The sequence below is a fragment of the Vombatus ursinus genome, unplaced genomic scaffold, assembly GCF_900497805.2.
Source record: "Vombatus ursinus unplaced genomic scaffold, bare-nosed wombat genome assembly UNPS02001419.1, whole genome shotgun sequence".
Taxonomy (NCBI): Eukaryota; Metazoa; Chordata; class Mammalia; order Diprotodontia; family Vombatidae; genus Vombatus; species Vombatus ursinus.
The window spans coordinates 16,721,804-16,746,553 of record NW_020941197.1 but is presented as its reverse complement, the minus strand read 5'-3'; positions in this window follow the sequence as shown (position 1 = coordinate 16,746,553).

Sequence of the window (24,750 nt, the reverse complement as noted above, 5' to 3'; positions counted from 1 at the left end):
TGCAAAATGGTCTGAAAGGAGCCTGAGAATTCAAGCAGTTTCCATTTGAAAGTTGCAATTATGAAGAGGTTGCATTCTGAGTAGCTATTTCTTCCTATTGAACTGTCTTTCTATTCTTAGTACCCATATGTGTGGTAGGGGCAATATCCCAACCCCTCCCTTTATGTAAGTTAAGCTAGTTTTTCCTTAAAAGGTACCATGACATTCTTAAAGACTTGGTTGGCTCAGGGGACGAAGGGCTCAGACTGTTGACGTCACTTTCTCATCACTTGGGTATAGAGCATTTATGAGAAGCTTAAGGGGTTCTCAGAAGCTTAGCTGTGTGAATTTAAATGGGAACTTCATTTAGCTGTATCAACGCAAGGGGTTTTCAAGGCCTATCCTTGTTCAATATCCTTTTCCTGCTATGGCAAGTAAAATTTTTAACTGTTGCATAGCCCATGGGTGTGTTTCCTTTTGTTCTAATATGGAACCTAAACTATCTGGGACCTGGCCTGAATCAAGCCAAGCCCAGAACTCTAAGTAAAGCAATTACTTCTGTAGTAAGGAAAAATCCTTTACATTATCTCATATGGGTCTTATAGGCAGTACAGGTAATATTATCCCCATTCTACACATGAGAAATAGGTAGTGTGGTATAATGGATAGAGTATTGGACTTAAAGTCACACAGACCTAGGTTCAAATCCCTCCTCTGACACTTATTAGTCATTTTAATCTCTCAAGTCATTTTAATCTCTCAACCTGAGATAATTCTCCACGATGTGACTACCAAATGTCAAGACACCCTGTTTCCCAGAGCTAAGGCCCAGCACGAAAGCTGTGCCCTGAGCTTGGCACAACAACAGTCCTTTATACTCACCCTTTGGATGACCTCAGCCTCTGGCAAAATTACATAATTACTGTATTGCTTTGACCAGTACCAGGTGTTCTCTGAGCTAGGTCAGACAAGTTCCACTCATGAAGCCCTGCTTTGAATCAAACTTGTCATGTTTTTGCTTTTACCCCTCCTTGTCAGGGGCTATAGTTCAGTTCATACCCATTGGTATAAGTATTGAGATTCGCCTACACTGAAGCAGGTCCCCCAACTAGGTGCAGGGTCCCAGCACGTGTGTTTAATCTGCTTCCTCAATAGCAAGCCATTAATTAAATTCAATTAAACTTCTATTTGATTCCTTACTCTCCTTTCTCCAGCCTGCTGTGTTCAGCTCTGGCCATCCCCGGGTTAGAAGATGGTTTGGTCTGGTTGATATGAGTTTTAGCTGGTTTGTGGCCTCCATTTGTCAAAAGTGTTTCCATGACAAAGAAATTGCAAATTCTTGACCTATTGTCAGATAAGAAAGCAGAAACTCAAAGAGGCCATTATTTACTCATAATCACACAACCAGTGGGTGTCTGAGATGGGATATGAACCCAGGTCTTCCTTGTTCTAGGTACAGTATTCATAGAACTCTAGGGTGCCTCTCAAAATGTAATCTTCAAAGAGCAAAGTTAGAGGCCTTGGAGAACTTCTGGTCTCATGTGAAAGAACAATTCAAGAGCCTCACTCTGAGTCTCATTTAATTGGGATTTCCCCCCACCCCACCCCCTTACACTTAGCTTTTTGGAGAAATACTCAAATGACTGAAAATTGGGTGATGTCAGGGTTCTACTAACAAAAATAATTGCCAAGGTGCATCGTGGGATCCAGACAACTTTAAGCCCAATGAATTGCACCATCTATAGTTACACTACTATGCAAAGTGTTTTATATCCCATCCAGTCTTCCACTCTGGCCATCTTGCCATCTGCCTATCTGTATCTCTCTGCTTCTTCCCTTCTTCCAGACTATACCTTCAGAAATCATGCCCCTAGTAAGTGGGGCAGGTGACCCAATGAACTTTGGACCTCTTATCTTATGGATTGTCAAATAGGATAGGGTAAGCTCACTTAATTTACTCATCTATTTGACCCCACATCGAACTATGCATCATAGCCCATCCCACTGTTCATTTGGGCCTTTTTTATAATCTCCCTTTCTTCCTCCATCTCTTGCTCTAGACACAATAATCAAATCAATACTATCATTGCTTTTGAGGGAAAAAAATAGTGTGTTAAAATTGTCCTATGGTTTAATTATCATTCATCTGACTCCCCAGATTAAAATTCCCTTCCCTGACCACCAGTCTCCTAAATGTGTTGTACCACCCATTAGAATGAAGGCTTCTTGAGGACAGGGCTGTCTCTCCTTTGTATTTGTGTCTTCACTGCTTAGAATGGTATTTGGCACACAATACCTGCTCAATAAATGATTTTTCATTCATTCATTCATTTGTTCATTCCATGAGAATTTATGTAGGGAATGAAGATTCTGAAGCACTGAAAAACCCTGAGTCATCAGGGGAAGCTAGGTGGTGCAAGAAATAGAGCTCTGGCCTTGGAGTCAGGAGGATCTGAGTTCGAATCCAGCCTCAATACTTACTAGCTGCGTGACCTTGGGCAAGTCACTTAACCCCGATTGCCTCCTAAAAAAGCAAAAAAAAAAAACCCTGAGTCATCAAAGGAAGATTTTATTATCTTCAGTATCTTAAAAGTGGATCCATTTAATTGAGAAAGATTTGCCAACCAAACAGTTGGTAGGGAAGGTATAGGATTCCTTCATTTATCCAGAACATTCAATTAACCAGAACACCGAATTCTCTAGGTGGTCTAGATCAGGAGGGGGAACCTGCGGCCTCAAGGCCACATGTGGCTCTCTAGGTCCAAGAAGTTTGGATTCAGTCAAAGGGCCGCACTTGAGGACCTAGTGGGCAACTTGTGACCTCAAGTACGCAAGTTCCCCACCCGTGATCTAGATAATTAAAGATTTACTGCACTGAAATCATGTAAGATAGGCCCAAGCTTGTTAGTGTCATAGGACCATAGATTCAGAGTTGGAAGGCCCCTCAGGCGTCGTCTAGTCCAACTCTCTTAAATAAGAAAACTGAAGGTCATATTCTTAAAGGTCTCCAAAATTGGAGGTTCTCAATAGTGTCAACATTTAACTACTGTGACTATGAGGAGAGTCTTTCTTAGGACTAGCCTCAATTTCTCTTGTTTCGGTGCTAAGCCCTTTTCTCTAGGTCCCCACCCAGGTCACTGGTCTCATTATAATAAAATTCTCTATATTTGTGGGTGGTTACGAAGTCTACTTTCTACACAGAAGAACACCAGCCTTGCAAATCATCCCTCACCACTTCTACTTGCTCTTAATTAATCCCATTGCTCTTATTTTGGCACAAATTGCCCAATTCTCATGCATATTTCTTTGCTGGAGGATCTCAGGGGTCCCAAGCACCTAGCAGAGTGCTGTGCTTTGCACAGAGCGTTTAACAAATATTTGTTAATTGAGCAGATCTGAGTTCTTTAAACCGTAGACACCATGGCCTCTCAAGGTGTAATGGAGCACCTAGCAACCTCCTGGTGTTCTAAGCACAGCCGCCTTTATGCTTGCCCACCCTCCAGATATCATATTGATTTTGCAGAACCATTCCTGGGAAAGTGTGTGAGGGAGTGATACCAGAGGATGGTTACAAGTACTTTCAAAATCAAATGCAAATTGGGTTTCTCCAAGTGCAGCTATCACCAAACCGCAAGGTGATCAGGGAACTTTCTGTTCCTCTTTTGAATTGGCCAGGGCTAGCTTTGAATGTATTTATCTTCTTTTCTTTTCCTGTTTTCCAAATCTCTGTGCACATTTGTCAGCAGAAAAAAATGAGAGGAGCAGTGAGAATGTTGATAAGAGGTATTTAGAAGGGGCAAGGCTTCCCTCAGCTGCACTTGGGGGAAACAACTGAGTCAGAAAGTTTGATTGGCAGAATGCCTATGACCAGAGTCCAACAAAATTGGCTTTTATCCATCATCTCCCCAGTTCTGAGCAGCTGCACCCATTTGCTTGGAGCAGGTGAGGCACAGAAAAAGACAGGCAGCTCTGACCCAGCCTGGGCTCTTGGTACAGTCAAAGTTAGCACAACTCTACTCCCCACCCACCCACACCCCCGCAAAAAAAAGAACCTTAATGAGTTTCCCGTGAGTACTGGGGTTTAAAGAGCAGGAAAGGACACACACACTTTGTTCTGGACATAACTACAGGGACACCATGCTTCACTATCTGCTTCCTCCATTTACTCCTCCTTAATTGGGAAAGACATGAACTACTTGTGGGGAAAGGTGAACATGTTTGGGGTGGGGGGGATGATAATGGACCCAGAAATAGTGGGAATTGATCCAAAGCACTAGGACATCTCAGACATCCAAATAGCAGGAGTGGTAAGGAAGGCTCAATGGGGCTCTTTAAGGAATACATCTTTTCATTCTCCCAAGTCCCTCATACCTTGGAAAGGTGACCTTTCCCAGGAGTGACGTTTCTACAACAGGCTTTGCAAACACTTGTTCCCCTGAAAGACTGGGCTTATGGAAATAGTCATTGGTAAAGGTAAAGTGATCCTTTGTTGTTGTTCAGTCCTTTTCAGTCGTGTCTGACTCTTTGTGACCCCATTTGGGGTTTTCTTAGGCAATGATACTGGAGTGGCTTGCCATTTCCTTCTCCAGCTCATTTTACAGATGAGGAAACTGAGGCACACAGGATTTCTTATCTTGCCCAGGGTCACACAGCTAGGAAGTGTGTGAGGCTGGATTTGAACTCAGGAAGGACTCCAGGCCTGGTGCTCTATCCACAGCCACCTTAATAAGTACACAGTGGCTGGCACATTGCAGGCACTATAGTTACTGAATTAAGAGTAGTTACAATAAAAGAAGTTACTGTTCTTATCAAAATGTAAAGCAGAAGCCAAGGGACTTGGCAGACAGACTAATCAAAAACAAAACACCCAGGTTTAATGTATATGGAAAACAGGTAATTGCTTAGGATTTGTGAACAGATAGAAAGTTCAATATAATTGTTTTCTTTATAAAACTATGCATTTTTTATGTGCATTTGAAAACATCATTCCAAGAAGAGCCCTATAGGCTTCATTAGCCAGCTAAAGGAATACATGATACAAAAATGTTAAGAGCCCCTAAGTTGACCAATGTGGTATATGAAAGGCGTGGCTCCCAAAGCTACCATCTCCCTTTGCCTACCAAGAACTCGAATTTCTATTCTGTTCCTTACTATCCAGAACCTAGAACTGGGAAGGACCTCCAAGGCCATTTATCTCAAGTCTTTATTTTACAGATGAGAAGATGGAGATTTAAAGGAGTAAAATGACTTACCTACAGCCACCTAGCAGAGAAGTCATACAACTAGAGGCAAAAACCAATCTTCCAAACTTCTAGTCAAATGTTTTTCTTCTGTTAAAAATGCAAATCCTCCTGGAGAATTCACTGTCCCCCATGGCCCAAGGGTCCCCAAAGAGAGAGTGAGGATTGATACTTCATTCAATCCTGGCCCCAAAACAGTCATTCCCTCCCTGACTCTGACCCATCCTAGAGTAAAACTCCAAGAAAGGCATCATCATCATCATCATCATCATCATCGTCAGTAGCAACTAGCATTCATGAAGTGCTTTAAAGTTTGCAAAGCGCCTTAACCTCTGTTTGCCTCAGTTTCCTCATCACTAAAATGGGGAAAATAGTAGTCCTACCTCTCAGGATTGCTGTGATGATAAAATAAGATAATATTTAAAAGGTACTTTGCAAACTTTAGTCCTCCCTTTAATGGGCTAAGGGAGAGGGAGAGATTTCCCCAAGAGTACATCCCTTCTGATGGACTGTTGCCAATTGTCTTAGTTGCGAGCCCTGGTCACCAGAGACCAATCAGGAGCCCCCTGGAATATCCCAGCAAGGTCATAGGGCACATGTTTTTCAGCCAGGGCTGGTGTACATGTTTGCCATCATGGGAAATATTCCTTTCTGAGGAAGGTTGTCTCGTCAAGGGAATCTCATCAAGTTGATTGGAGGACTGAAATTGATTGCTGAATTACTTTAGTTGCTATTGATAATTTAAATGAGCTCTAGGCCTTTTCCCAAGTGCACATTGGACTTAGGGGAGTGACAGAGCACATTTGGTAACAGGTGTTAGGGAGAAAACTGAGCACAGAATTGGGTGGGTCCAAAGGCAAATGATCTAATTAACTTTACCCTGGGCTTATACTGATTACCAACCTTCCATTAACTTCACTGTATAAAACTTGTAGATGGAATTAGTTTTCTCCATCTCAATTCTTAGAGAGGGAAATCTCAGAGACTGGCAGTCAGTCAGAAAATGAAGAAACATTAATAAGTACTTACTGTTTGCCAAGTTCTGTGATAGTGCAAAGAAAGGCAAAAAACCAGCTCCTACCCTCAAGGAGCTCATATTCTAATGGGAGAGAAAACATGTAAATATTAAAATATATAAAAAATAGAATAAATAGAAGGTCATCTGCAAGGGAGGGTAGCTACATGGATAGAGTGCTGGGCCTGGAGTCAGGAAGAGCTGAGTTCAAATCCAGTCTCAGACACTTGCTAGCTATGTGACCTTGGACAAGTCACTTAGCCTTGTGTGCCTCAGTTTCCTCATCTACAAAATAATCTGGAGAAGGAAATGGCAAACCACTCCAGTATCTCTGCCAGGAAAACCCCAAATGGGGTCATAAATGAGTCAGACATGACTGAACAATGACAAAATCTGCAAGGGAAGGTAATAGCAGCTTTCCCATGGAAAGTAAGGTTTGAGCTAGAAGCAGGGAAACTATTTAAGAGGCTTTTTTTTTTTAACTAATCTAAGTGAGAGGTGAGGGACCCAAACTAGGGTAGGGGGAAGGGAACAAGCATTCATTAAGCTCCTACTATGTGTCAGGTACTGTGCTAAGTATTTTATTTTCAAAAATTTTTTAAATATTCTTTAATTTTGAGTTCCAAATTTTCTTCCTCCCTCTAGCCCCTCCCCCACCCATTGAGAAAGGAAGCAATATAATTACCCATTATACATGTGAAATCATGCAAAATATTTCCATATTATGTGCTAAGGACTTTAGATCGCATCATGAAGATCATTTGATCCTCACAGTAACCCTGTAAGGTAGGTACTATTATTTACCCCATTTTATAGTTAAGGAAACTAGGGCAGGCTGCAGTCAAGTGACTTACCCAGGGTCACTAGGGTAGGAATTGTCTAAAGCTGGATTTGAATTCAAGTCCCTCTGACTCCAGGCCCAGCACTTTATCTACTACTATACTATCTAGCTGTCAAGTGAATGGATGATTGAGAAAGGGATGGATGTGAAAGAGATGATGGACAGAGACTTGATGAGATTTGGCAGACTGATTTGATTGGGAGAACGGGGTGGGGGAGGTGGGGGGAGGGATGTGGGCCTCAATCCTGGCCCTGGCCCTTATTGCCTGGGGGACTCTGGGCACATGACTTGCTTTGCTGGCTCCACTGTCATGAAGGGCCTTCACCAGACGATCTCTCAGGTCCAGGGGTATGCTGGAGCCTGCTTGAAGCAGCTGACAAAGGCCAATTTTTAAATTGGCAGTGCATTTATACCTAGTAAATTTGCCAACGCTATAAATCAGGGTGTGATTCATTGTTTTGTCGTTGTCTAGACTTAAGAAAGTAATGGAGAAAATGTTAATAATAAAGATTAAACTTAAAAATGCAGTGTGAATACTTTCCCACCCCCACCCCCAAAGCTGATTGTTAAACATTTGCCAGCACTCCCTTCCTAAAGGCCCTCATAGCTCTAAATTTTATGATTCAAAGATAAGTCGTAAAGCCTAAAAGCCTGGATTCCTGATTTAATCGACCAAAATAAGGAAGATGGAGTGAGGGGGGAGGTTTAACGATAAAGATGTTAAAATCTGCTTTGCACGTGTTGAATTTGATGTAACAGAAATGCCCGGACCAGCAGGTACTGGGTTTGTTGTGCAGGGATTGAGCTAAATAGAGAGCTCCATTGCAGTGATAATGCAAGCCATAGGAATAAATGAGATACCAAGGCAGTCTAAATGGAAAAGAAGATCAAAGTTAGAGCTGTGGAGGAAATCTCTATTTAAGGGACAAGAGGACAATGCCTCAGCAAAGAATCAGAGGTAAAACTCCCAAGAAGGGAGGAGAAGAAAGGAATGGTTACAAATGTTCTTTACACATTAAAAAGAGAAATGCAAGCTCACAGTGACTCAGTTTCCTCATCTCAAAAATGAAACTATTCCCCAAATGTTCCTCGTCCTTTCCTACTTGACAGTGATATGGATAAAGCATAGAAACACAGAATTTATTATTAATGATAGCTAGCATTTATGTAGCTCTTTAAGAGTTACAAAGCAATATACAAGTATTATCTCATTCTAACCACAATCGTTGGAAGTAGGTACTATTACCTACACCTAAGGAGGGAGGAGGAAACTGAGGCCAACAGCGGTGAAATGACTTGTCCAGGATCATACAGCCGTTGTTGTTGAGTCATGTCCAACGCTTCATGACCTCATTTGGGTTTTTTTTTCTTTTTTAAAAAATTATTTATTTATTTTTAGTTTTCAACATTCACTTCCATAAGATTTTGAGTTTTAAATTTTCTCCCCTTCTGTCTCCTTCCCCCTCCCTAAGACGGTGTGCAATCTGATATAGACTTTATTTATACATTCATATTAAGTACATTTTCACATTAGTCATGATGTATAGAAGAATTAGAACTAATGGGAGGAACCAGGAGAATGAAGCAATAAAGCAGAACAACAAAGGAAAAGGAGAGCAAATCGTGTGCTTCGATCTGCATTCAGACTCCATAGTTCTTTCTCTGAATGTGGATTGCATTTTCCATCATGAGACTTTTGGAGATGTCTTAGATCCTTGCATTGCTGAGAGGAACCAAGTCTATCAAAGTCAGTTATCACGCAGTTTGGCTGTTACTGTGTACAATGTTCGCCTGGTTCTGCTCACTTCACTCAGCATCAGAGCATACAAGTCTTTCCAGGCTTTTCTGAAGTCTACCTGCTCATCATTTCTTATAGCACAACAGTATTCCATTACATTCATATACCACAACTTGCTCAGCCATTCTCCAATTGATGGGCATCCTCTCAATTTCCAATTCTTTGCCCTCACACCAAGAGGTGCTATAAATATTTTTGTACATGTGGGTCCTTTTCCCATTTTTATGATCTCTTTGGGATACAACCCCTAGAAGTGGTATTACTGTATCAAAGGACATGCCCTTTGGGCATAGTTCCAAGTTGCTCTCCAGAATGGCTGGATCAGTTCACAACTCCACCAACAATGCATTAGTGTTCCAATTTTCCCACATCTTCTCCAACATTTATCATTTTCCTGTTTTGTCACGTTAGCCAATCTGATAGGTGTGATGTGTACCTCAGAGTCCCTTTGATTTGCATTTCTCTAATCAATAGTGATTTAGAGCATTTTTTCATATGACTATAGATAGCTTTAATTTCTTCCTCTGAAAACTGCCTATTCATATCCTTTGACCATTTATCAATTGGAGAATAAAGTATCTTTACTTGCAATAAGGAGTAGTGGTTTGCCCAAACAGGGACTTGAACCCTGGGCCCTCAGATTAAAAATCTCATGTTGTACCGACTGAGCTACCCAGGCCTACTCCTTTGGGGTTTTCTTGACAAAGATATTGGAGTGATTTGCCATTTCCTTCTTTAGAGACACTGGTGTGGTTTGTCATTTCCTTCTCCAGCTCATTTTACAGATGAGGAAACTGAGGCAAACAGAGTTAAGTGACTTGCCCAGGGTCACACAGCTAGTAAGTGTCTGAGGCCTGATTTAAACTCAGGCCTGACTTCAGGCCAGGCATTCTATCCTCTGTACCACCTACTTTCTAAGTACTTACATGCATACACGTCTCCAATATAGAATGTAAGCTTCTTGAGACCAGGACCTAACACACGGCATGATGCCTGGAACATAGTGGGTGTTTAATAAGTGCTTATGGACTGACACCTCTAGGCAAAGGTGATCTTGTCCCTTTAGATCTACTAGAACCCTTCCCACCTCTCCCATGTACTTACCATGATGAAGGATACTATAGTGGATCAAATGCTGGGCACAGAGTAAGGATGTCCTGGATTCAAATTCTGCCTCTGATACCTACTAGCTGTGATGTGAATAGGAAAATCCCTTTACCTTCCCAGATTATAGACTAGGAAGCTAGTGGTTTTATTTTTAAAATACATTTTTATTTATTTCATTAAATATTTCCCAATTACATGTAAAAAATTTTTAACATTCATTTTTTAAAAATTTGAATTTCAAATTCTCTTTCTCCCTCTAAACCCTCCCCCACAATCAACATTTCGATTATACATGTGAAGTCAGGCAAAATATATTTCCATATTAGCCATGTTGCAAAATAAAACACACACACACACACACACACACACACACACAAACAAGAAAAATAGAGTTCAAAAAAAAGTATGCTTCGATTTGCACTCAGAGTTCATCAGTTCTCTCTGGGGGTAGATAGCATTTTTCATCGTGGGTCCTTTGGAATTGTCTTGGATCATTGTCTTGATCAGAGTAGCTAAGTCTTTCACAATTGATCCTCCTTACAGTATTGTTGCTACTGTGTACAGTGTTCTGGTTCTGCTCACTTCACTTTGCATCAGTTCAGATAAGTATTAGAAAGCTATTGTGGTGATTATATTATAATGATGATCAGCAGCGAGATGAGGGAGTTGATAAAGTGCTGAGCCAGGAACTAGGAAGACCTGAGTCTTCCTATGAGGCCGATACTACAACCTCTGGAGTTTAAGTGACTTGTCCAGGATCACATAGCTAGGAAGTGTCTGAGGTTAGATTTGAACTCAGGTCTTACTAAAACTATGTCCGGAGCACTCTTTTTATTACTATGATAGCAGGCTATGACCCTGGGCAAGTTACTTGACCTCTGTTGGTCTCAGTGCCCCTATCTGTGCAATGGATATACTAATAGCACTTATCTCCTAGCTTGTTGTAAGGATCAAATGAGATAATTTTTATAAAGTGTTTTTGAAAACCTCAAAGCACTACATAAATGCTGTTATTATTTTTAAAAGGATAATAGATTTTAGAGCTAGAAGGACTCTCATAAAAAGTATCCAACTACCTCATTCTTTTTTTTAAGAGATGAAGAAACTGGGGGAGAAGGGAGGAGGGAGAAAATCTGGAACTGAAAATAAAATAAAATAGAATTTTTAAAAAGTTTTAAAAATTGAAAACGAGAGAGAGACAGAGACAGAGACAAAGAGAGACAGAGACAGAGACAGAGACAAAGACAGAGCTGGAAAGACAGACAGAGAGAGGGAGACAGAGAGAGAAGAAATTGAGGCTGAGAGAGGTCAAGCAATTTGCCCAGGCACACATAACTAGTGTCTGAGGCAGAATTTGAACTCAGATCTGTTGGGCCACCTAATAGCTCATGTATACATGCAATAATGGAAAGAATGTTAGATTTGGACTCAAAGGTTGTTTGTTGTTGGTCATATCCAACTCTCCATGACCTCATGGACCATAGCACACCAATGCTGTCTGGGAGGTTTCCTTGGCAAAGACCCTGGAGTGGTTTGCCATTTCCTTCTTCAGTGAATCAAGGTGAATAGAGATTAAGTGACTTATCCAGGGTCACACAACTAGTAAGTGCCTGAGGCCAAATTTGAACTCAGGTCTTCCTAACTCCAGGCCCAACGCTCTAACCACTGAGTCACCTAGCTGCCTCTAAGTGAAAGGACCTGAGCATAAATCACTATTACTGTGTATGTATGTATGTGTATGTATATATATATATGTATATATATGTGTATATATATATATATATACATATATATATATATACACATAAATCACTATCACTACCTCTGTGACCTGACACAAGTCATTTGTCCTTTCTGGGATTCAGTTTCATCTATATAAAATGAAAGAGTCAGATGACTTCCCAGGGGACTTCCAGTTCTAAATCTACAATCCAGTGAGGTCCGTATAAATGTCAACTATCATTATTTTCATGCATTCACTAGCTATGTGACCTTAAACCACATAATTGCTCTAAGCCTCAGTTTTCTCATCAATAAAAATAGCAATAATATCAATTGTGCTACTACCTCACAGGGTTATTGTGAGGAAAGCACTTGGCAACATTATCTTAATAAACACTAAAATAAACACTATCTTAATAAACATAAAACACTATCTTAATAAAAGTTGTTGTTGTTGTATATTATGGTTATCTTCAGTTTCCTCATCTGTAAAATGGGTATACTAATAGGACTTATCTCCTAGGGTCATTGTGAGGATCAAATGAGATAATATACCTAAAGCACTTAGCCATTTCCCTTACTATGTGCCAGACACCTTACTAAGCTCTGGGAGTAAAAATACAAGCAAAAAGAACGATAATTCCCTGTCGTCAAGGAGCTTACATTTTAATGGGAGAAGGCAATACATAAAAGGAAGCTGAAGGTAGGTCGGGGAGAAACTGGGTGCCCTCCCTGAATGCAGGCTCTGAAAAGAGCCATCCAATTGGAGGGGGAGGGGCCACAGGAGCAGAGGGTGCTCCCAGTGGGAGAATTTCAGCGCCAGAGTGAGGTTTCAGCATAAAGAGCTGGGCATGGCAGAAGTGGTTCTGAGTATTCCCTGGAGAGGAATGAAGGAACCATTGTGCAAGCTTTAAAATGTCATCTAAAATGTTAGCTGATTTTCTTGTTATCTACCCAATTATATTACAATGCTCTTGAGACCTTGTTGTATTCATTTATATGCTACCTCTAGCATCTAGCACTGTGCTTTGTATTCAATAGGCACTCAATAAATGTATGCTGAACTGCCTGGATATGGCAAATATTTTGGAGAAAACAACTTGCTTAGCACATGAGGATTCTGGAGTTTGGGAGTTTTGCATATAAAGATACGAGCATCATCAAAGGGAGCATGTGTTTGGGAGATATGAATAGACTGTAATTGATTTGAAATGGAAAAGTGTTAAAGCCTGGAAATGCAGAAATGTAAGAATGGACCGCTGTATTCAATGTATGTTAAATGGTCTTCAGAGCTGTGTTTATGTGAGCCACCCCAGCAAGATCTTTAATATAAAAAAATTGGAAGAAAAAATGAAAAAGTTATGAAGAATTTCTCTGAGGAAAATCTCCATGCCAATTCCTGAAAAATAATAGTTCTGATAATTATGGTAATTCAGCTTAGCGTCCAAACTGGGTGTCCCACAGTACAGGCAAAACACCTACCATGGCAGAGGTTTACGGGGGCATGACACCATGTGCACAAAGTCAAAGACAAAGAATGGCTGACCTGGTGACCAGGAACCTACATGCAGAAAGGTCACTCAGCCCTCTTGGCTGTCTTTGGACATCAGATGCACCAATGCAGAGGAGGCATGATCTCATCAGGGTGAAATCCCCTGACACAGATCTCAACCCACCTCTGATATCACAGATAAGTCAGTCTAGAGGGGTTAGTTGATTTGCCCAAGGTCACATAGATTCAAACTCAGGTCTTTCTGACTCCAGGTCCAACACAACCCTCTAAATTCCTTTGGCTCTACAATTCAATCAATCAATTAATCAATAAGCATCTACCATATGCCAGACAAGATAGTCCCTTCTCTCAAGGAGCTTACTATCTAATGGGGGAGATAACAAGTAAACAAATAATTAAAGCAAGCCATATACAAGCTGGTTATTATCCTTCATTCTGAAGAGGACCAAAATGACATCACTATGTTGGGGTCATGGTATATTGTGTCCAACTGTGGCTGATCAGACCAGTATGAGCTCAGAAGGCTCTATCACAGGTCAGGCACAAATAGTCCATATGAACATTTGAAGTGGAGATGTCTCTAAATTTGCGCATCTCATGTTTCTTTTTAGATACTACAATTCTACTTCCGTTATAGATGATAATAAATTTAATAATAAGATCTCATACATAATACTTATAGCAGGTAGATGGGTAGAGAGCTAGACCTGGAGTCAGTAGGATGTGAGTTCAAAAGTGACCATAGACAGGTACTAGCTGTGTGACCCTAGGTAAGTCACTTAACCTTGGTCAGCCTCAGTCTCTTCATCTGTAAAATAAAGATAATAATAGTAACTACTTCCCAGGTCTGTTGTGAGGATAAATTATTATTGTTGTGGTTACTTTAACAATATTATTATTTTATAGTAATAATGATAGCTGACATTTATATAACATTTTAAGATTTGCAAAGTGCTTTACAAATATTATCTCATTTTATCCTTGTAACATCCCTGATAAGTAGGTACTATTATTTTTGCTATTTTACAGATGAGTACTCAAAAGGTTAAATGATTTGCCCAGGGTTACACAGCTGGTAATAACAATAACAATAACTAATATTTATATAGCACTTACTGTATTCTAGGCACTTTGCTAAGTGTTTTACAATTATTAGCCAGCTGAGCCTCACAACAATCCAGGGAGGCAGATGCTGTTATTCTCCTCATTTTACAGGTGAGAAAACTGAGACAGAGAGAGGTTAAGTGACTTGCCCAGGGTAACACAGCTAGTAAGCGTCTGAGGCTGGATTTGAACTCAGTTTGGCCCAGTACTCTATTAACTGTGCCAAATGCTGCCTATAAGAGCATTTTCAAAGAGTATTCCTCGGGGATACACTGCGAGCAAGGTAAGGCAGCAGTATTTTGCTGATTTTAGGCGTGAAGAAATTAACCTCCAAAAGACTAAATAACTCAAACCTAAGTCTTCCTAGTACAAGTTTGGTGCTCGTTCTACTAGGGGTACTTTACCTTTTTTTTTTCTGAACTCATATATATTTGTGTGTGTGTGTGTGTGTGTGTGTGTGTGTGTGTGTGTATGTTTGTGTGTGAGTGATGGACCCCTTTGGCAGTCTGGTGAAGCTTATAGACCTCCTCTCAGAAAAAAAAAAGTTTTCAAATAATTGAAGGAAATGTTAATTTTTAGTTAGAGGTTAGCAAAAATAAAAATGAATTTTTTTCCCTTCCAAATTCACAAGATCTCCTGAAATCTATGGATCATCTGGGGTCCATGGACCATAGGCTAAGAACGTACTACCCTTATTTTGCCTCAAATGTGAGATAAGGTAGACAGGTAGGCTGGAGGCAGATCATGGAGGGCTTTGATCGCCAGACTAAAGAGCCTGCATTTTATCCTATGGGCAGTGGGAAACTATTGAATATTTGTAAATGGAAGATTGGTGTGGTCAAACCTATGCATTAGGAAGGTTATTTGGGCAGCAGTATGATGGATGTATAAACACCTAGACTTAAAATGAGCTAATTATTGTAACAGGATTTTACAAACGGATTAGAGAAAAGAGAAAATATAGTCAGAGGAACCAGATAGCTAGTCATCAACACTATCTAGGTGAAATGTAATGGGGACTGCAACTAGTGGGGTTGGTGGCAATGTGAGAGGAGAAGATAAGTGGGAAGGACGATGCATGGAACTTGGCAATTGACAGAGCATGAAAGGAATGAAAATCAGCTAAGGGTTACTCTGATACTTTGAGTGTGGGTGACTCAGGATGGTAACACCATCAATAGAAAGAGAAAAGTTAGGGGGCAGCTAGGTGGCACAGTGGATAGAGCTCTGGCCTTGGAGTCAGGAGGACCTGAGTTCAAAATCAACCTCAGATACTTGACACTTATTAGCTGTGTGACCCTGAGCAAGTCACTTAACCCCAACTGTGTCACCAAGAAACCAAAAAAAAAAAAAAAGGTAGGATAATGGGGTAACTTTAGGGATAAGAAAATGAATATCCCCATTTTTTGCCCTCAACACATCTGACCAGTCTTTATTATTAATCTATCGGCTTAAAGCAAAGAGATGACGTGGCCTTGTCTATTAGAATCAGGCTCTTGAGTGTAGGGAGCTTGAAGGCAGCCTTCCATGATCCCTCTCTGAGCCTCTCTTTTCCCTATGCTAACTCTAGCTCAAGATCATTACCTTCTGCTCTGGTTCTGTCTCAGTACAAGCCTGTGGTTTGTCCTATGCGGCTCTCTTCTCATTGGCTGACCTGAATGGACAGATGCCCTCCTAGGGTCAAGGGCAAACTCTGCTCTCAGAACTGGATCCAACCTCTCTCCTATCTTGGGGTGCTGTGTATGACTCATCCTTGGGAAGTAATCTGCCAGCTTCAGTTCAGACACTTAGAGTGGTGATCTCGTTGGTGTGAACATTCTCTCCATACTTCATTCTTTCCGATTCCTGGAGGGGTCCTTCTACAAATCAGTCATAGGATTTGCAGTGGGGAGATGAGGCATATACCCTGTGAGCTGCCCTTATAATGTCACAAGGAAACCAGAGGAGATCTCTGGCTGTCCATCTCTTGTTTCTTCCCACCTAATAACAATCATTACTGTCATTTACGTCAATGTAACTTTAAAGTTTACAAAACACTTTTCTTTTAAAATTTCATTTGTCTTTTTTTTAACATCACCTTCATTTCTGAATATATCATTCCTTCCTCCTCATGCAAAGTGCTTTCCATGTAAGAGAGAATAAAAAAAAAGAGGAAACATTGATAGTTCAGCAAAACTAACCCACATCACCAGAATCTGATCATATACGCAGTGTTCCGTACCCATAGTCCCCCACCTCTGCAAAGAAGGGGGAAAAGGAGGTTATTTTCTCATCTCTTCTTTGAGGCCAAGCTTAGTCCTTATACAGCAGCCTCATTTCTTGTTATTGTTGTTGTCCCCTCCCTTTACATGGTTATCATTGTGTGTATTTTTTTTTTTTTTTTGTATCTCCTTAACTTTGCACTGGTTCCTGTAAGTCTTTCCATGGTTTTCTGAATTGTTCACATTTCATTTTTTTCCATTCATGTAGCACAGTTTGTTTAATCATTCACCCATGGATGGGCATAAAGTGTTAGATTCAGAGTCAGGAAGACTTCAAAATCTTACCTCTAACACTGAGAAGTTGTGTGACCTTGGACAACTATTTAACCTGTGTCTCAGGAAACCTTACAGGACTTATCTTTGAAATCATAAATGGGTCAAAGTACAAATCACTTTTCATTAGTCATTTCATTTGAGCCCCATGATGATCCCATGAGGTAGGTATAACAGGTATTTACCAAAAAGGAAACTGAGTCTCAAAGAGGTAAGATGACTTCCCCAAGGTTACATAGCTAGCTTGTTTTAGAGGAGCAGGATGAACCCAGTTCCCTCCTAACTGAGTCCTGTGTTCTTCCTACCCATACCACCCTGTCTCTCTACTGTTCAGTGAGCGGCCTCCCAAGCATTCCCGTCCTTGGTGATGTCTTGTATGACACTTCTCACGCATGAGCCATCAGTGATAACAAGCACCAGTCTATTTACGCCCACCATGCATCTTCCCAGTGCCCTCTGGGTTACTTGTAATTTTGATTCTTCTGAGATCGTGATGTTCAAACACACACACACACACATCTTTGAACAAACAATAAGTGCATCATAATGGAACAAAGCATTCCCCGCCACCTTGAAATTGCAGAATCTGCCACAGTATCCAGATATAAATTATGCCCAGGTTGCTATATGGGATGGAGGAGAAACCATTGCATATGGGATTGTAAGACCTAAACCCCAGCCCTGCTACCTATGTGACCTTGGGCCAGTCACCTTTCTTAGCCTCAGTTCCTCATCTGTAGAATGAGGAGGTTGGACTCTATGACAATTAAAGTCCCTTCTCCCTCATGCTCTATGATCCTATGACCTCTAACACTCCGAAATGCGTTCACGTTGTCAGCTTCTGCTGTGACCTCTCCCCCCTCCCCACCCCAGGCTCTGCACACCTTGCCATCTGGCTGTTTGAAAGCAACAGAAAGATTTCAACTCCTCTCCTTTTGCAGTTTGCTAAGTTTCCCGAGCCCCGGCAATTTGGGAGGGTGGAGAAAGGTAACAGCTGCTGGCCCTCTCACCCATTGAAGAATGAGCATAGAATGGCTGAGTCATTGACAGCACCTGTCAGAATCTAAATCCACGGATCATAAAACTCCCCCGGGACTCCTAAGTCCCTGTGGCAGCCGCATGCTGTCACGCACGGCCGGGATCCAGGCAGCTCCGCTCCCAGCCCTCTCTCCCCCGGCCCCATGTCACTTCCCCAGCCTGAGCAGGGGCTGACCTCTGGACCATTCCCATAGCTCTTCTGTCATCACCGTTCAGCTGCCTGGGCAAGTCCAATATTGAACGAAATGTGTTTGATTTGTCTGGTTCCCAGGGAAGCTTCTTCCCTTTGCTTTGGTGGTGGGGGTGTTAGTGATGGAATGATACAGCAGAGAATGCTTTCGGTCAAAATGTCAGGGAGCTGGTAGGCTTCCTCTTAAAAACAGGTGACTTCGATCATCCTTCCAGAATAGCAGCTCCACTTCGCAGATAATTGTCAGCTTGGGGCGAGCCACAAACAATCTTCAACCCAGACTTCCCCCTGCCGGACCCCCAGAAGAACCGTCATCATAATGAACTACAAATATACTCACATCCCCAGTCACACAGACTGTAAATTTCAAGTGCTTTTTTTTTTTTTTAAAGACTGATTAATGGAGGAATTCTCTGGGCTTTGCATTGTGCATGGAACTAAATGAATTCAGAGGAATAAGGTTAACAGATGTAAAAAACAGAAAACAAAAAACCTGGTGAGTTCATCCGAAATTTAGATAGTAAAGATTCGCCCTGCCCCCTTTTTAAAAAAATTCTGCTTTCCTTTGCGTCATCTCTCTGACTTTATTCCCTTGGCCATAAGTGAGACTGGAGTTTGAACTGACCAAGTAGAAGAAATTCATCACTGGCATCCACTCAAGAGACAGATTTGAAGGAATTCAGGGGTGAAATTGTGGCACTGCTTGCCAAAATGCAGCTCCGCCACTGGTAAGGGGACTTCTATTCAAAAGAAGTCCTAGGATGACTTGGGCGGCAAGGGTTATAGACCTTTGGTGTCTTCTCAATAACGAGATGTTTATTGTTACTATTATTATTATATAAAAATATTAACACATAATAATAGCTAGCATTAAGTGTTCCAAAGTATTTTCCAAATATCCTGTTTGAACCTCACAACAACCCAGAGAGGTAAATGCTATTATTATCTTCATTTTTTATGGATGAGGAAGCCAAAGCTTGAAAGAGATTAAGTGACTTTCCTAAGTTCACACAGCTAGCAAGTGTCCAGATTTAGATTTGAACTCAAGACTTCATGTCCAGCATTCTTTCCACTGTACCATCCCGCTGTTATATTTAAATCTTGCTTTTTTAAGAATAATCATAGCTGACATTCGTAGAAAATTTATGCCATACTTTCAAAAATGCTTTACATAAATGACCTCATTTGAACCATATAACAATTGTGTGAGGTAAATGTTACAAGAATTTTCATCCCCATTTTACAGAGGAGAAAGCTGAGGTTTCAAAGGAGGTTAAGTGAGTTGATTGTGGTCACACAAAAATGTAAAATCAGATTCAAAATTTGAACTGAGGCTTCTCCTGACTCAAAGTCTGAACTTTATAGCCACTCAAGAATTAATTTTGTTATTTAGTAATAGATAACATTATTATTACTAGAGGCAGCATGGCCCAGTGGAGAGAGTGCCAGGTTTGGAGTCAGAGAACCTGAGTTCAAAGCCTTGTGATCTAAATAAAATATAATGTGGTACAAGAGGGAAAGCACCCATGTTGGAGTCAGAGAATTTTGATGTTATTGTTGAGTCATATCTGACTCTTCCTGACCCAGTTTGGGGTTTTCTTGGCAAAGATATTGAAGAGGTTTGCTATTTCCTTGTCCAGCTTATTTTACAGATAAGGAAACTGAGGCAAACAGGATTAAGTGACTTGCCCGGGGTCGCACAGCTAGGAAGTAAATAAGGACAGATTTGAACTCAGGGAGAGGAGTCTTCCTGACTCCAGGTGAGGCACTCTCTTCATTGCTCCACCTAGCTGCTAGAGTCAGAGGACTTGAATTCAAATCCAACCTTTGATGTTTAGTACCTGTGTGACTTTGGGCAAGTCACATAAGTTCTCAGTCTTAGTTGCTTCATCTGTAAAACATTAGATGTAGAGCATTAGATGAGCAGTTCCTATTTAGTACTGTTCTCAATGATACTTTAAGGAATTTGAGCTAAAAATTCTTTAATGGTGCTTTAAGCGATAAATAATTGCCCAATTATGTTACAAATATATTTTACCTCCCTGATGACAAGCAGGTACATATTTAAAACATTATAGGGTTTTTTGGAAGAGATTTGGAGCTTTGTGGAGAAAAGTTGTCATTGTAGTTATTGTAAGCACTTAATGAATAAATCTAAAATAATATTATGAGTAGTATATTACATTATCCAGGTATTCACAACATCATGTTTTAGTGAAAGGGGTCTGAGGAACCAAAAATGTTGGGAGTTGATAAGTGGTGCAGTCGATAGAGCTCTGGGCCTGGAGTCTGGAAGTTCAGAGTTCAAATCCAACCTCAGGCGCTGACTAGCTGCATGACCCTAGGCAATTCACTTAATCTCTGTTTGCCTCAGTTCCCATATCTGGAAAATGGGGTTAATAATAACACCTTGGGGCAGCTAGGTGGTGAAGTGGATAGAGTGCCAGGCCTGGAACCAGAAAGACCTGAGTTCAAATCCAGCCTCAGATACTAAGTGTGTGACCCAGGGCAAGCCACTTAACTCTGTTTGCCTCAGTTTCCTCATCTATAAATGAGCTGGAAAAGGAAACGGCAAGCCACGCCAGTGTCTTTGCTAAGGAAACCTCAAATGGGGTCGTAAAGAGTCAGACATGACTGAAAACAACTCAACAATGAAAATAGCACTTATCTCTCAGGATTGTTGTGAGAATCAGATTAGGTAATGATAGTAAAGTGTTTAGCACAGTGCCTGGCACATAGTAAGCACTATATAAATGTTAGCTATTATTATTATTATTACATGATCTTTGAGATTTCTTTCATCTCTAGAGCTATGATCCAATAAGCCTGGGCACATCAGCCTCGTTGAATCTCAGTTCCTTCATCTATAGAAAGAGGAGGTTGAAGAAAATAGCCTTTCAGCTTGGGATAAATAGCCTTCAGCTAGGAAATGTTTAACAACAAGCTCTCCCAAAGAAAAAAGTTTACCCATAACACATTTTTTAAAGTTTAATCTACATTGTTAACATTTTCTCCATCACTTTCTTATATCTAGAAAATTAACAAAATGATAAGTCAAGCCCTCATAGAATTTGTTGATTTCTGAGGTGTAAATGTTCACATTAAAAATTTAACAATAGGCTCTCTCAAGAGCAGGTTCAAGCAGTTAAATTTTTCATGCAAACATCATGACAACCTGAAGAGGTAAATGATACAAGAATTATTATCCCATTTTTACAGAGGAGAAAACTGAGGCTTAATAAGAGAGGTCAAATAATTTCGACATGGTCACGCAATCATTAAAAGAAATGAAATAAATTGAAACTGAAGTGTCCACTGATTCAAAGTCTAGTCCTCTTTCCCCGAACCTGTTCTAAATTTGTGATCCAATGACTGCAAAATCAATCAATAAACATTTATTAAATGCCTACTATCTACTATGTGCTAGGAACTGTGCTAAGTACTGAAATGGTGATACTATCATAGTCTTTTTTTTGTAGCAAGAAGTATAGCCCCTTTAATTTTCAGATAATGTACCATTCTCTTTTATTGCATATACCATCTCCATATCATCCTGTAGATAGAAAAAAAAAAAGAAAGAAAGAAAAATAGTCCTAAAGAGTTGCTAAGGACCTATCATAAATAAGGCCTAGTGCTGAGTTGGAGGTAAGAAAAATGAAAAACAAACCCTACCTTCAACTGATAAATAAATACAATACAATTTGAGGGGGGAAAGATGACTAAGAATTTGAGGGATCACAAAAGGTTTTCCATAGAAAGTAGCTCCTGGGCTGAGCCTTGAAGGAAGGTGAGGATGCAAAGAGGCTAAAGTGAAGAGGGCTCTTGGGCAAAGGCCTACTGACAGGAGATAGAATGCCAAAGGTGTGACTGGACCAGAGTATTGTGAAGTGGGATAATGTGAAAGAAATCTGGAAAAGTAGATGGGAGCCAGATTGTAGAGAGCTTTACATGCTAAAATAGGGTGCCATCGCTGCTTCTTGACTCTTCCTTTAGGAAGATTATCTGGTCCCCTACATGGAGATGGGTAAAGGAATGGTACAAGAAGGTAGCGCAATGGACAGAGTGCCGGGCCTGGAGTCAGGAAGACTTATCTTTCTGAGTTCAAATCTGGCCTCAGACGTTTAGTAGTTGTGTGACACTGGGCAAGTCACTTAACCCTGTTTGTTTCAGTTTCCTCATCTGTAAAATGATCTGGAGAAGGAAATGGCAAACCACTCCGGCATCTTTGCAAAGAAAACTCCAAATGGGGTCACAAAGAGTTGGACATGGCTGAAAAAGAGTAAACAAACAAACAAAAAAAGGAAAGGCAATTAGAAGGCCACTGTGGTAGTCTAGGTAAGAGGTGCTTAGAAACTGAACTAAAAAGTTAGGTAGTATAGTAATTAGAACACTGGACCTAGAGTCAAGAATACCCAAGATTGAATCCTGCCTTAGACACTTGTTAGCTGTGTGACCTTGAGCAAGTCATTTAACCTGTCTGTCTCAGTTTCCTCAACTAAAAATGCAAATGGCAGCACCTAACACACACACACACACACACACACACATATACACAGTATATGTGTATAATATATGTATATATACATATATATTTCTTTGCAAATCTTAAAACACCATATAAATGTTCACCATTAATACTAGGATGGTGGTCACATGAGTTGAGAGGAAAGAGATAGATGATAGAATCCAACTGATTGGATATGAGGGAGACTAAACATTTAAGGATTGCTCTGAGGTTGTAAATCTGTGCGACAAGATGGATGTTGGTACCCTGAACAGAAACAGAAAAGTAGGGATGAAGAGTAAGTTTCAGAAGAGATAATAAATTCTGCTTTAGACATGTTGATTTCAAAATGTCCAAGGGATATAGATGGGGATATTCAGCAGGTAGTTATGTATGCAAGAACTAGACAAGAGATTAGGGCTGGATATACAAATTTAAGAGTCAACCACAAAAGGATAGCAATTGGACCCTTGGGAGCTGATGTTATCATTAAGATAATGGTTACAAAAAGAAAAGGAAGAGGGTCCAGTACAGAGCCTTGGAGGACACACCCAATTAGGAGGTGGGACGTGAATGGTGAGCTAACAAAAGAGTCATCAGACAGGTAGGAGAAGAGCAAGGAGAGAACAAGGTTATAAAAGCAGAGTGGAGGAGAGTACCAAGAAGAAGAAACAGGGGATAAAGTGCCAACCCTGGACTTAGAAAGACCAGAGTTCATATCCTACCTCTGACACACTCCCTACCTGTGTGACTCTGGGCCAAGTCATTTAATCTATTTTTGTCTCAGTTTCCTCATCTGTAAAATGAGGATGATAATAATAGCACCTACCTTCCAGGTTTATTGTGAAGATAAAAGGAGGTAATATTTATACAGCATTTTGCAAAGCTAAAAATGCTGTATAAATGTTAGCTATTATTATAATTTAAAATGTTGAAAGCTACAGAGAGATCAGGAAGGATGAGGACAGAAAAGGGGCCAAGGATGTTAAGAGAGTGTTAATAACCTTGAAGAGAACAGTTTCAGTCCAGTGGTGGAGACATCAGAAGCCAGATTGTAAGGGGTTAAGAGGTGAGTGGGAGGTGAGACAGTAGAAGTAACAAGTGGAGGTAGAATATATCAGAGAACAGAGTACATCGAAGATGAGAGAGGAGATAAAAGCCTCAGTCCCACTATGTTTTTCCCATTAAAGTGTATTTAACCCCACAACAGGAACATAAAGGACAAATGGAAAATAAATGTTGTCCAAGTTAAGTATAGTGATATGTGATAGGGCATGGGAGAGAGGATGGAGGAGGGAGAAACTGAAAATATTATGTATGTGTGTGTGTGTGTGTGTGTGTATACACAAAAAAACAGTGTAAAAGATGTTTTAAGGACCCAGATAGTACAGATGCTGGTAATTGGCAACTGTTTTCCTAAGATGCTATTAAGTAACCTGCAATTAAGGTGCTGGACATCCTTCTTCAAAGGGAGGGGAAGAAAAGACAACAAAAGTAAACCCCTCTTCACACAAAAGCACAGTCATCAGGGAGCTCCTGTACTATAGGGAAAGTATAGCTTTTTTTCTCACAAGGGCTCAGTACCACTCAAGTCAATTCAATTCAACCTTTGGAAAGATGTAATTTGGTGCACCACTGGGAGCTCTCAGACAGCCATCCCTCCCTACGCTGCCACGCCTTGTATGAATGCCAAACAAAGATTCATTCTCTTCACAACTGAGCATGAGAAATGCGGGGCACTTTGGGTGGTTTTGTTTTATGCTGCACCAAGTAGGGCATTTGTGTGACACGGCTGTCTTTGCTCAGGCACAGAAAAAAAAAGCACCCATATATACTATATCAACACCTGAGACCCTTCACTGAGTCAGTCTATAGAATAAATTCATAAGAGATGATATGTAAGAAAGGAGTTAGCAATAAAACTCGTGGTGTCAGATGTCTATACACAAATGAACAAGGGATGGATAATGACCCTAAAGCAAATTGGACCTCATATGGATCACTTAAATTTAGTGGGATAGGACCTATTAATGGAATGTGGCTCTGGAGGGGTTTACCTTATTCGAAAGAAACAAGATAGGCAAAGAGGGGTGGGGAAGGGAATGAGGTGGAGGGAGGAGAGTGGCACTGTATATCAAGATGATATACTCATATATCCACATGGA